Below are 13581 nucleotides of genomic sequence, written 5' to 3' on the forward strand. Positions count from 1 at the left end.
TGTTGGAATACTCCACTAAGCCCATTGCAGTGCTAAAACGAAAAGTGTCCTGTTTAACTAAACTCAATCACTGCACTGCAAAGGTTTAACGGGTCATTTTAAAGCTTGGAATTTAAAATATGTGGAATGGCTTTTTGTCGTATTTTATTTACCCATGAATCGTACACTAAAGTACGCCGAGCAATGTAGCCTAGACTTAGTATTTTCCTATCGGTCACTGCTCGCCCAAGATTGCAAGAATTACCATGACTGTGAGGTATATTAAAAAGGCGTGTCATATATTCGCATGAATTAGCCACCACTGAGGAAACATTAAAGGCTATCGCAATCATGTTTACGCTACCGCGTTTAGTAGAATGCAAACCAGCTCACTAAAGTGATAACTTTTCCGGATGTATATGGACTGCTCGCTATGTACGTGTTAAGCTAAACTCACAGTCAGGATAAGCTTACTTCTAGTTGACAAACGGTCCCCTCGGATCACCTATATATCTCTGAAATATGTGGTATCCGCGGAGGTATTTGGATAGTATTGTTATAGTGAGAAAAGACGCTCGACAGTATATTTAAGAGATATGTATAACGGCCGTAGACAGGGATACAAGATGAAGCCCTTGCACGCGACTGTCGTCGTCATCGTCAGTCCTGTCATTATAGTTGGCTACTCTAGCGCCTAGTAGCATGACCCCCGGCGACGAAGGCGCTGTCCCGATGCTTGGTAGGTTCGAGTGACATCGCTGCACTCGAGCGACATAAACTATGTCCGAGGAGGATCGTGGTGTCGAGGTATCGAGAGGTTGTATATATATCGTAGGTCACGTCTGTCACTTGACGCAAGACAGGGTACAGGTCCGAATAGGGCGAAATCAGCTTCTGAGAAAGACCAACTTGCCGTGCTGGTTTTCAAAGAAGCACGAAGTCACAAGGGTTAAAGTGGACATCGCGGTGACGAGCGTTATATATGCGTCGTTGCTTTTCCTGGGAAGTAGTCAGACGCAGGCGTGCAATCTCAGGTGCCTGTGCAGCTCTAGATATGGCATTACGAGCATATTTGACATTGTATCCAAAACGCCTGGTAGGATAGTGTCAAACGGTAGTAGAGGGTCTCGTCCATACAAGAGAAAAATTCACAGGCTTGCGCGGCACACGCAGCACCGTCACAGCGTAAGCTGGTGGAGCGGCTCAAGAGTAGCCGCAATTTCGGCACCACGCACAACAAGGTCTCCGTGGCAAAGTCTCTTCGCCTCGTTTGGCGAGAACGCTGAACTGTCCGCCCGGCGTCGACAGCGAGCTGCGGCTTGTAATGTTCTCTGCACAGCAGTCAGCTGAGTCCGATGATGTCTCGTTGTAGCCGCGCACGTAGCTCTGCGATTCGCTTCTTCAGCATCGGTTGGAACCTTGCGAGGAGACGCCATAACGCGAACCGAAGAGGCATCCAGAATACGTGGCGCACATCTCACAACCCTTGACCCGTGGCACGGAACCTTGTTCTTGTTGACGATGATGATTGTTTATTGGAATCTTTAAAACGGGTTGGTGACAAATAGTCCCCTAGCCTGCATGAGTTAACTAGGTCCAGTTACATGCAGCATGCAACTGCTATATGCAAGTTAGATGTCGGGCACGCTGTGTTTGCAGGTGCCTTAACTAGATGGCGCCACCATACTGGCGAGGCTCGGGATCGCGTTGATTGCGCGCGTCGTCTGAATCGCATCTCGTCGTCAGCGCCTGTGCGCCTGCCTAGGGCGCGTTTATATTGCATTTTCCCGCTACGTGATAGCAAGTGCCTGGTGCTCTTCGAGGGTACCTAAGGGAAGTAGTTGACTGTGTCCGTTTTCTGGCCTTACGTTTTTCTAATAATTACCTTTTTTCGGTGTCATGGAAGAAATCATACAGGGATACACTTGACATGATCATACCGGTTTCTATGTACAGACCCATAAACCGTGGATGACAGGGACATGACGTTTTAAAGCGTGTTAAAAATGCAGGTGCAGCCAGGTATAAAATATTTTTTTCTTTAAGAGACTTACCGGGACTTTGTCAGTACGCGCCTTTTTACAAGAGAAGTGTTTTTATTTACCTTGAGGGGCAAACTGTCTTATATGTAAACAAATTTATGGAAACATTCGACATCATTTTTTGCATTGTTGGGAAGGGGTTTATTTTTGGGAAGTTCTTCAAAGAACACTACAGAACGAATTGCCCTTAAATCCATGAGGCATTAAAACTGTAACAATAGAAAATGAGGACGGACGGCCTTTGGACCTCATTATGCCAATGGGCCTCCACTGTTGTGGCAGGCTCGAATCACATGTTTTTTTTTTTATGTGAGCGAGACCGAAGACCGGCACCACTACATTTCCGGGACGCTGTTTCCAAATACATCGAAGTAATGAAAGATCAAGAATGCCCCCCAAATTGGCTGACGAGGATTGAGCCCCTCACAACTTTAAAAGAATCTTAAACATGACATGAAAGCGCCATCCAAAATGTGGCTGACAGCACAACACGTATACATGCAAGCTTGAAAGTATGTGCATATGCGTAATTATGTATTGCTTTCCTTGGAAAAAAAATTATGCAATTGGTGTTTGCTAAGTGAAAGCTCCGGAAATAAAGAAAAAATTGCTCGCGTGGCTCACTAGCAGTGTCTGACTCACGCGTAGCGGGCCTGCGTTCAATCCCGGCGGGAACCAGGTACTTTTTTCGCATTTTCGGTGATAGCGGTTACGGTCACCAGACACTGTCAGTGAAGGCGGCGGCGGCGGACACGATCGCAAACCGAAACGGCTATTGTAATGAGCCCATGATTGCTTACGCTGTAAAAATGGAGAGAAACCAGCAGAATCATGGCGGGACGTATTGTAGACGAATGTGACGAACGTCAGAGTGGCATCCCAGTCACGGTGGTTGGAAGAGACGTATGTACGTAGCGAGCATTTCTGTGATAGCTCTACAGAACCGCTCTGTGAGATCGTTGGCCTGAGGGTGATACGCCGTTGTAAGGTTTTGCTTTGTATCGCAGGTGTACATAATGTGCTCGCAACCTGTGAGAGAAAGTAGCGGCCTCGGTCCCTAAGGAGTTGTCGGGGAGCGCTGTGGTGAAGTATAAAAGCTTCGAGAGGGAACTCAGCGACGTCGTTGCACAACTGGTAGGGAGAGCCCGGGTGATCGCCCACGGGTTGTGTAGTCCGTAGCAACTGCTGTCCACTTGTTACCACTAAGCGCTAGAAGAAAGGCCAAGAAGATCAAGACCAACCCGAAAGAATGGCTCAGATGATATTTCAATCGGCTGAAGACGGCCAGCTGGTAGAGCTGCTGCTTTTTTGCGGTGCTGACAAGATTTACAGGAGGCGACTGAACGGCAAACGGAACGGTAAATACCGAGTCAAAAGAAACGACGCCGATAATGGTCATATGTCTTTGACATTCCCAGATGACGAGCGCCAGGAACATCATAAGACTGTGCGAGTACAGTCTCAGGCATTTGCTCGGGAACGTCAGTGCTGTCAACATCCTTCGCTCCTGCAGCGCCTCGGAGCATTATGATTCATGCTATCCATAAGGTATGTTTATGTCGCACTCGAAACTTTGGCGACATCTTTAGGAAAAAGAGTATATTCATATTTCCTCGGTTGAAACCAAGCAGGTGGTGGGCGGGACGTCCGCGTTCTCCCAGTACTCCGCAAATACATCGTGGTGCCAGAGAAAGAAAGATTTGTGTGTAATAACCTTAGTCTACTGTCGACACGGAGCAGGCAGGGGTAAGTATTTTATTTTATTTTTCAAAACCCCACAATAACAAAATGTAGACAAAAATTTACCTGCGATACAGTAGTGGTGCAGGTCGAGGCATCTCTCCTTTATGCCTCTCTCACTTTCTGTCGACAAAAGAATTTAGCCGATCACAGTAAACCTAACATCAAAACAGAGAAGTTGGCTTTCTAGATTGCAAACGAACTGACTAGTGGTCCTAAATGACCATAAGGTGTAATGCCTGTGGATTAGGAGCGCCATAAGTAGGAGCTTTAAGGACAGCATAGCCACGACCGTTCTTAAGGCCCGTCAAGTTGCTGTGTGCAACTTTTTCCTTAAATCCCCCATAAATTGTACGTTTATGAAAATAAAGGCAAATTCAATCCGAATTCATAACCAATTCTTGCCCGCCTTACGACTTGGCGTTCTAGGGTGCTTAGGTACCTGCAGCCGAGGCCTCACGTTTTCCTCAAGCACCTAGACAAACAGTAGGCCTCATTAAAGGCTAAGGCCTGTGACACAGGGTGGTACTTTCGTAATTTCTAGCGTGAGTTCTTTATTAAGATAGTATTTATTTGGACACTCGAGGTGTGTTTGCGTCGAAAGCGGCACCATGCTGTCATGGTTTTGATAGCGTATTCGCGACGCACACTTGGCGAATTAAGCTCCTACAGGAGTAATTCTGCATCTTACAAGGTTCGACATGCTTCGCTGAAGAGGCTTTCAATCTGCTCGCGCGCAAAAATTATGAGCCAGCGCATGGTATCATAGAGTATCAATGCTTGAAGCAGGCGAAGAGCAGTAGCATTGCAACGCCGTCAACAGATTACAGCTGCGACTTACTCATGTGGCGAAGGGAAATAATACGGTGACCATCGTCATCAGATTACCTGATGCGGATATCGTGGCGAGAACTTGAAGCGATGCCTCCTGCCGCCCTTTATTCATGCCCCAATCAGTGCGTAGCAGAGCAAAGAAAAAGAGAGCCATGACGATATATCAGTTCGAACTAATCTGTGTTGGCATGCCTAAAAAAGTTTGATGTTATGCGATTAATGGCGTGCTTACATTTTCAGCTTTTCAATCTCTTCTGCTTCCGTAACTTCTGTTGTAAGAAGAAGAAATAAACTTTATTGAAAGAGCCAGCAGTTTGGTTTTGGTGGCCTCAGGTAACGCTGATTCTTGCTTCAGCCAACAATTCTGTAGGTGTCAAACAACGGATGTTAGCAACATGCTTTCAATGACTATACCTACTTCTATATATAGTTGACTATATAAATAGTTGGTGGCGTAGAGCAGAGGTAGAACACCCGGCCTCTAATCTGAAGGTCGTAAGTTCGAATCCTCCTTCAGCGCACATTTTCAGGCACGGAGTGGCGCCAGACACCAGCAAAAAAAATCACCGAGAGCTAGTGGGCTATACTAGTCCAGATGCAACCAAATTAGGAAGCCCCACTAAGCTTCAACAAAGTCACTCCCTCAGCAGAACAGGAAATGACCTCCCCGGTACAGTATTCGGCCACTACATCCCTCATGACTCCTACAGTTAACCCATGGCCCTCAGTGCCCAGCGACTGCGGAGCACCTAACCAAGGCGCCGGTGAGACCTGCGCGGCGGCAGAGGGTGCTGAGAATCTCCGTGTCCGGAGAGGCCGCCACTGGAAACTGAACCTGGCAACGTTCCAAACGCACACCCTATCGAGTGAGGCTAGCTTATCGGGGCTATTTGAAGAAATATCAGGTATATCCTGGGACATTATTGACCTTAGTGATGTTAGAAGAACTGGTGAGGCTTCTACAGGGCTGACTAACGGCCACGTCCTCTGCTACAGAGGTCTTCCAGATAGGAGAGCATTCGGAGTATGATTTCTAGTCCATAAGGACATAGCGGACAATATTGATAATTTCTACGGCATTAATGAGAGGGTAGCGGTCGTCATAATGAAGCTGAATAGGAGGTTTAAAATGAAGGTAGTACAAGCCTACTCCCCAACCTCCAGTCCCGATGATGAAGAAATAGCACAGTTTTATGAAGATGGTGAATTCGCCATGAGGAAGGTGCAAACTCAGTATACTGTAGCCATGGGCGACTTCAATGCAAAAGTGGTGAAAAAGCAGGCTGGTGAGAAAGCAATTCGCCACTATGGCATCGGTTCTAGGAACACTAGAGGAGAGATTTTGGTAGAATTCGCGGAAAGGAATAGGCTCCGAATAATGAATACTTTCTTCAGGAAGCGCAGCAACAAGAAGTGGACCTGGGAAATCCCTAATGGAGAACAAGGAATGAAATAGATTTCATGCTCTCTGCCAATCCCTGCATAGCGCACGATGTAGAAATGTAAGGTAGGGTAAAGGGCAGTGACCGTAGGTTAGTGAAGCCTAGGATTTCTCTCAATTTGAAGAAAGAAATAAAAAAATTAGTCAAGCAGAAACAGGCCAACCTAGACGCAGTAAGGGTAAAATCAGGCTAATTCAGACTGTTGCTCGCAAAAAATATACAGCTTTAGAACAAGTAGAAGACAACATACAAGTAATGAATGAAACCGTAACTAGGCTGATCTCAGAAGCAGCAAATGAAGTGGGACGTAAGGCACCAAGGGAACCCGTAGGGAAGCTATCCCAAGTAACAAAGGACCTAAAAAACGGCAAAACATGAAAGTGTCAAACTCGAGAAATCATATAGAATTCGCTGAACTGTCAAAACTGATCAACAACAAGAGAGTAAGGGATATTCGAAGTTATAATGAGGAAAATATGGAGGAAGCAGTAAAATATGGACGCCACATGAAATCTGTGAAAAGCAAACTTGGCCTAGGACAAGGCAAGATGTATGCATTGAAAAATAAACAGGGTAATATCATCAGCAATTTTGATGACAAGGTAAAACCAGCTGGACAATTCTATGCTGACCTGTACAGTACCCAGAGCAGCCAAGCTACTTTCATTCGAAGTACGGATGAACAGGATACAGAGACTCCTTCTGTAACTAGCGATGAAGTTAGAAGGGCCTTGGAAGATATGACCAGAGGGAAAGCTGCTGGAGAAAATGAATTAACAGTCGATTTAATCAAATATGGAGGACAAATCATGCTTGAAATGCTTGCGCCTCTTTATACGCGTTGCCTCACGGCTTCAAGTGTACCAGAAAGCAGGAAGAACACCAACATTACACTCCTTCATATTAAGGGAGACGTTAAAGAATTGAAAAATTATAGGCCCATTAGCTTGCTTTCAGTGTTGTATAAAATATTCACCAAGATAATTTACAATACAATCAGGGCAACACTTGACTTCAGCCAACCAAGAGAACAGGCTGGCTTCAGGAATGGATATTTTACGATGAATCAAATCCATGTCATCAATCAGGTAATAGAGAAATCTGCGGAGTACAATCAACCCCTCTATATGGCTTTCCTATATTATGAAAAAAAAGCACTTGATTCAGTAGATACCAGCAGTCATAGAGGCATTGCGTAATCAATGAGTACAGGAGGCATACGTGAATATCTTGGCAAATATCTACAAGGACTGCACAGAAACGTTGGTTTTTCACAAGAAAAGTAGAAAGATAACTATCAAGAAAGGTGTGTGGCAAGGAGACACGATCTCTCCAATGCTATTCTCTGCGTGCTTAGAAGTATTAAAGCTCTTAGGCTGGGAAGGCTTGGGATTGAGGATGCAGAAGACAAACCTATGTCAATAGCGTGGCAAGGGAAGAAGAATTCTGCATCGCCAGTCAGCCTCTAGTCTGTAAAGGAGTACGTTTACCTAGGTCAATTTCTCACAGGGGACCCTGATCATGAGTAAGAAATTTACAGAAGAATAAAATTGGGTTGGAGTGCCTACGGCAGGCATTGCCAAATCCTGACTAGGAGCTTACCACTGTCGTTGAAAAGAATAGTGTACAACTATTGCCTTCTATCGGTAACATATGGGACAACATATGGGGTAATATATACCGGTAACATACTGCTAATATATGGGGCAGAAATTTGTAGGTTAACAAGATGGAACGAAAAATGTTAGGCCTAACGTTAACAAACAGGAAGAGATTGGTGTGGACCAGAGAACAAACGGGGACAGCCGATATTCTAGTTGACATTAAGCGGAAGAAATGGAGCTGGGCAGGCCATGTAATGCGTAGGATGGATAACCGCTGGACCATTAGAGTTACAGAATAGATACCAAGAGAAGGGAAGTGCAGTCGAGGACGGCAGAAAACTAGGTGGGGTGTTGAAGTTAGGAAATTTGCAGGCGCAAGTTGGAATCAGCTAGCTCAAGACGGGTAATTGGAGATCAGAGGGAGAGGCCTTCGTGCTGCAGTGGACATAAATAGGCTGATGAATATGATGATGATGATATACCTACTTCTATATCTACCTATGCCTCTAACGAGTCTTGCTATACGAATTTTTCCGTGCTTTATTTGCCAGACTGTTGCTTTCTTGGATTGCTGACTGGTTAATACTGTCGTCTCCTTTTAATCACAGTGCTTCTGCAAGGTGGGTGTTTCGTATACAGTAAGCGAAATTGCAACCTTAAGTGTGTTTTTTTTGTTTCTATAATTGTCCCCGTTGCACCCACAGAAAAAAGTGTTTTGTTGATTTATTACACGATCTGGAAACGGTGTATATTATGAATTGCAACGATGTGTGTTGTTGACAAATTGTTACTACGTTTTTTTTACAATATCGTTTATCCAAGCACTTGTCTAGCCTTTCGGATGTACCTCCACCGAAGTAATGCTGTATTTCCGAGGTGCCTTTAAAAAAAGAAAAAAAAAGAACACACGCAGCCTGGATTCAAACTACTGACCTATATAGATTGCCACTCCAAAACGTGACACTAGAAACGTGACCTATTTTTGCTTTTTATTGTCTGCGTTTGCTCAGAATAGAGCCATAGATACAATGTTAGGAGGGATACACTTTGCAGGCAATCACTCGCCGATTCGAAAGTAATTTTTTTTTACTTTCGTGGTGGTTTCAAAGTGGTTTCAATTGGTTGAGCTATTCTGGTACAGTGATTTGCTGTGTCTATTCTTTGTGATAACGAAACGTGCAGAAGAATAAATATGGTTTGTTGTGCATACGGCATGCATTATTAATCTTGACTGGTAGCTTAGCACTGTCGTTGAAAAAAATAGCCTATTATTATTGCATTCTACTGGTGGTAACATATCGGGCAGAAACTTGTTAGTTAACGAAGCTTGAGAACACGTTACGGACCTCGCAAAGAGCGGTGGAACGAAAAAGGTTAGACATAACTATAACAGACAGGAAAAGTGCCGTATGTTTTAGAGAGCCAACAGGAACACCCGATATTCAGCGGAGAAAACGGATAAAAAGATTAAGCTGGACAGGCCAGGTTATGCGCATTGCAGATAACTGGTGGACCCTTATATTTGCAGAATGAACGCCAATGGAAGAAAAGCGCTGAATTAAGCTTACGGGGGTGATGAAATTATGAAATGTACACGTGCAAGTTAGAATCAGCTTTGGCGCTCTTTAGCCACACTTGGCCCTTGCGCCACTAAACACTATACATCATCATCATTACAATCAGCTAGCGCACGACAGGAGCAATTGGAGAGCGCTAGGAGAGGTCTTCGTCCTGCGCTGGACACAAAAATTGGATGATGGTGACGCTTGAAGAAATCTTTGGTCAAGTTCCCGGGAACACCGACGAATTGGTTTAAAGTCAACATCTGCCATAAACTCTGCGAAGCGCTTCTTCCTAATGATGTACGGAGCAATGAGCATGACAGCGTAAAATGGCACATCATCTTGCAACCGACAAAAACACAAGAAATAAGGAATCTGAGAGTGCAGTAGCGCAACTAGCTGTTCTGATTAGCTAATGAACAGTTTAAGTGAAGCGAACAGAAGATGTGAAATACAGGGAGAGGAGCAGAAAGTATTTGTGTTTTTCCACATTACCTCCAGGGCGCTCCAGATCTACAGTAAATGCCATGTTTTTATCCGCAGAGGATTGCTCCGCATGCATCTGCAAAAGCGTATATAACCAATACTGCAGGAAATAGCGTAAAATTTACTGCCCATAATATTGAGCAGGACGCAAGTTTCTTAGGTGACACGGGCCTGGACTCACGCTTGTGATAACATTTATGCCATGTGTCCTTTCACCTCGTTTCTCCCTTTATCATCCCCCATTGTAACCCTCTTTCTTCCCCTCTTCCCCTTCTCTTATGTAGAGTAGCAGGCCAGATGCTCCATTGTCCGGCCGACCTCTGTACATTTTCCAATCAATAAAATACTTCTTCTACACTAGAGAGAACGTGCACTAGAACAACTATCATTGGCCACACTTCATGAGGAGTTGATGATTAGCAACCGATCTATAAAGCATCATTCAACAGATACAACCTAAACGAAGCCAGTAGTAAAAATTGGAGGACGCTTAAGCTTCGCCTTTAGGAGTGGAACGGGATGGCGTTGTGGGGCCCCGTTCGGATCGCTTTTTTCTTTATTCGGCTTCACTTCAACATCGAATGTGGGAAAGCCAGCTATCAAAGACAGAGCTTACACCTATCCCCATAAAGTAGGCTTCACATTTAAACAGAAATGCACTGCTGGGAAGACGTGTTTCCAGGGGCAATATAAGTCGTCTTATATTAAAATGTGAAGGGCCTAGCACCTGTTTGGAAGCGAAGCTCCTGAAGCTCTCCTGATGTTCGTTGTCGCCGTCGTCGTCGTAGCTTCCCGTCGCGCACGCAGCGCGCATAGCGACCGCGCACAGGTGTTGTACTGCGCCGGCGCCGCTCCGAAACCGCTCTCCGAGCAAGCGCACGACGTCACGCGCATAACCGTTCGCAGAGTTCACGCATCGCGCATACCGACCGCGCGAAGGTGTTGCGTCGGCGCCGCGCCGCGGTCGCTACACTTATCGCTGCAGTATGGAGCAGCGCGAACGTAAGCGCAAACGGCGGGACTCTGATCCTATACTTCGAGAACGAGACGTGGCAGCCCAACGGCAACGCTGCGAAGCTAACCCCGAGCTATGAGCACGAGAAGCAGCAGCACGCCAGCAACGGCAGCAAGACTCCGAAGCAAAAGCTCTAGGAGCAGCCGTAATCGTCGAAGGAGCTTCGCTCCATCATCAGCATTCACTTCATGGATCGGCTGCCAATTTTTTATTATTTTATTAATTGTTTGCTATTGCCCCGACGCGCGCGCGTGTCCAAAACGCATTAGGCAGGCGAAGTCCCAATTTAAATACATTCAATTTACACTCCGACACCTCACGTCTGTAGATGTGGTTAAGTCGTACTTTACTATTTTGCTGACCGATTTCACTGTGAGAAATTGAATTTTCATTCACCAATACATTACACCACGTGGAGGGCCTGCGCGGTCGGAGTGGTTCTGGATTATTTTATCCTTCGCTAACACCTTGCGCCACGCGGAGGGCCATGCGGTCGGGGTGGTTGGACATGATTATCTCCGCCACGAAGGCCCACATCAGCGGCAACGCCGACGCCGGATGTTCTGCTACATGGGGCTCTTAACGCTATCGCGTTAAGAAGCAACAACATAAGAGATCAATAAAATGCGTATATTTCCACTTAACCATTGGGAACGCTATCTACGTGAAGTTTGAAGTTTATTTCACCACAGTATTACAAGCAGGTTGAAATCCATAGTCTTCTGTTCTCGTATAACATCCTTGAGCAAGGACATGGCCCAAACCATTGAGCCTTAAGGCTTGTTACTTGTTTGAAATGTTGAAGTGCGCGAGCTTCCTTAAGTTCGTGAAGGTGTGTTTCGAGCAAAACGTCATTTAGCACTCTGAAATTAATAAAAGGGTGCAGTAAGAGTGTTCTACTCGCGAATGCATCCATTTTCGAAGTTTTCAAAGAAATTAAGTGTGCAATAAGGGTGTTTCAACAATAATCCCCCTTTGAGTGTTTAAGTTCCCCTAGTGTGTGCGGGTCTCACTTGGTGAACGCCTTCGCATTCCATAAGGACGTGCGGGGATATCTCCTTTGCTAGAACAGTGTCACCGGTGCAGGGGACACGTGTATTATGAAGTTAAGACTGTATTCGTCTTCACGGCGATGCCATAGTAAGACGCGTGGGTAGTACGGTTGCAGTGATAGAAGCAATATGTGTATGGCTTATTTCGGTTACATGTACTTCTAACAATCTATTTTCTCTGAGCAATTTTAAAAACTGTTCACATAAAAGCAACCACTGCCAATTTTTACAGCGTCACTTATTCCAATCCATTTCACACAAACCCGAAAATGAACAGCCGATGAGCGCAACTGTCGAGCCCTTAGTACAACGCCCATCCATGAGTGACGCACTCCTGGCAACACACCATCGGCGAATATAATGCAACCTTCCTTAGCAAGCTCCGTTCGCACTAGCGCCATGCTCGCTGGCCACCATAGGCGTGTCAGTTGCGCTCCTGCGCTGTTTCGATTTATTTCTTCTGTGTGAAATCGTCGAGAATTGATTACGTTGTGAAAACTAGCACCTAACTTCTCTATTTGTAGAACATTTCCAACTCATTCTGTGAAAAACGCAGCACATACACACACAAACACAGGGAACACTCGCTCATCCAGTAGGATAGGCTCGTTTTTTGTCCAGTTCCCTGCAGTTTCTATTAGGCACTACGTGGCACCTGTGGTTTATGGATATCGTCCGCCACCTTGGCAGTAAGTGGCGCTGACAAATTATTTTACGGCCAATCATTGGTTATCTTGTATGCATGCACAAATACCCAACAATGTAGAGAGGCTGCCTGCCGCTAAAGCTAGTTTTGTAAAGACGCCCATGTGCGCCTCATTTCGATGCGCTTTCAAGGAACTTGCGCACCTTCGCTCCCAAGTGCAAGAAAAGCGCAGGTGCGCCATCGATAATCATTGCGGAACATGCTTTACTTTGCGATTGTTGCCCCAACGAGGTCATTGTTTACAGATACCTATTGCCTCGCAGGAACACGACCGATTCTAAGAACTGCAGAAAGAGGAATCACCAGCGGATTCTTTGGCAACGCCAGTGTGTATCTGGGAAGAAAATCCCTAAAAGCTATATGGCAGTTGTGTGCAACGACAATGCAATCTATTGTCGGCTGTTCATGGAGTGGCTTTCTGAGGTAATCATTTATAAAAATTGTACAAGACGGTTGTTCTCTTTACCATGTGCACGTATGAGGATGTTCTCTTTGAGCGAATGCAGCTGCAAGTTAATTGTATACGTCCTTCTTAGTGTCCTAGTAACCTTTGCTGAAAATGAAAAATGCGCACCGACAATGTGCACATTACTTCTTGATGCAGTACTTCTTGATGTTTGTGGTAAGACTGAAGAAATGATATGAATACAAAATGACCAGCGAGAGCAGCGCTCTGGAGAGAAAGACAGCGAAGATAGTTCACGCTGGCGTCACAATCCGCCCGCACCTGCTTGTCCGTTTTCTGCAATATCGCCCCGACTGCTGATGGCAAATTCTGTCTTTGCACTGAATACAGAGAGCGCACTCAATACAGGGGTGAAACCTTAATTTTCAGTTGGCCAGTGCAGGCACCTCGGTCATCTTATTTCTGTCACATTTATTAGATACCAGCATGAGCAAAATTTATGAGTCTTGAGATAGTTTAGATTATTTGTACACCGTATACATGTGTGTCCCTGTTTCATGAAGTCTTCGCGAATTATTCACGCCACATGCAACGATGATTAGCAGACGACTCGAAGAGTAATCTATACAAAGCTTGCTTTCAATGCCCCTCAAGGCAGCACCTCTTGCACTCGCGGTGAATAGTGCTCTAGAATATGACCTACACACTTCCAC

This window comes from Dermacentor silvarum, chromosome 5 (genome assembly GCF_013339745.2).
Source record: "Dermacentor silvarum isolate Dsil-2018 chromosome 5, BIME_Dsil_1.4, whole genome shotgun sequence".
NCBI lineage: Eukaryota > Metazoa > Arthropoda > Arachnida > Ixodida > Ixodidae > Dermacentor > Dermacentor silvarum.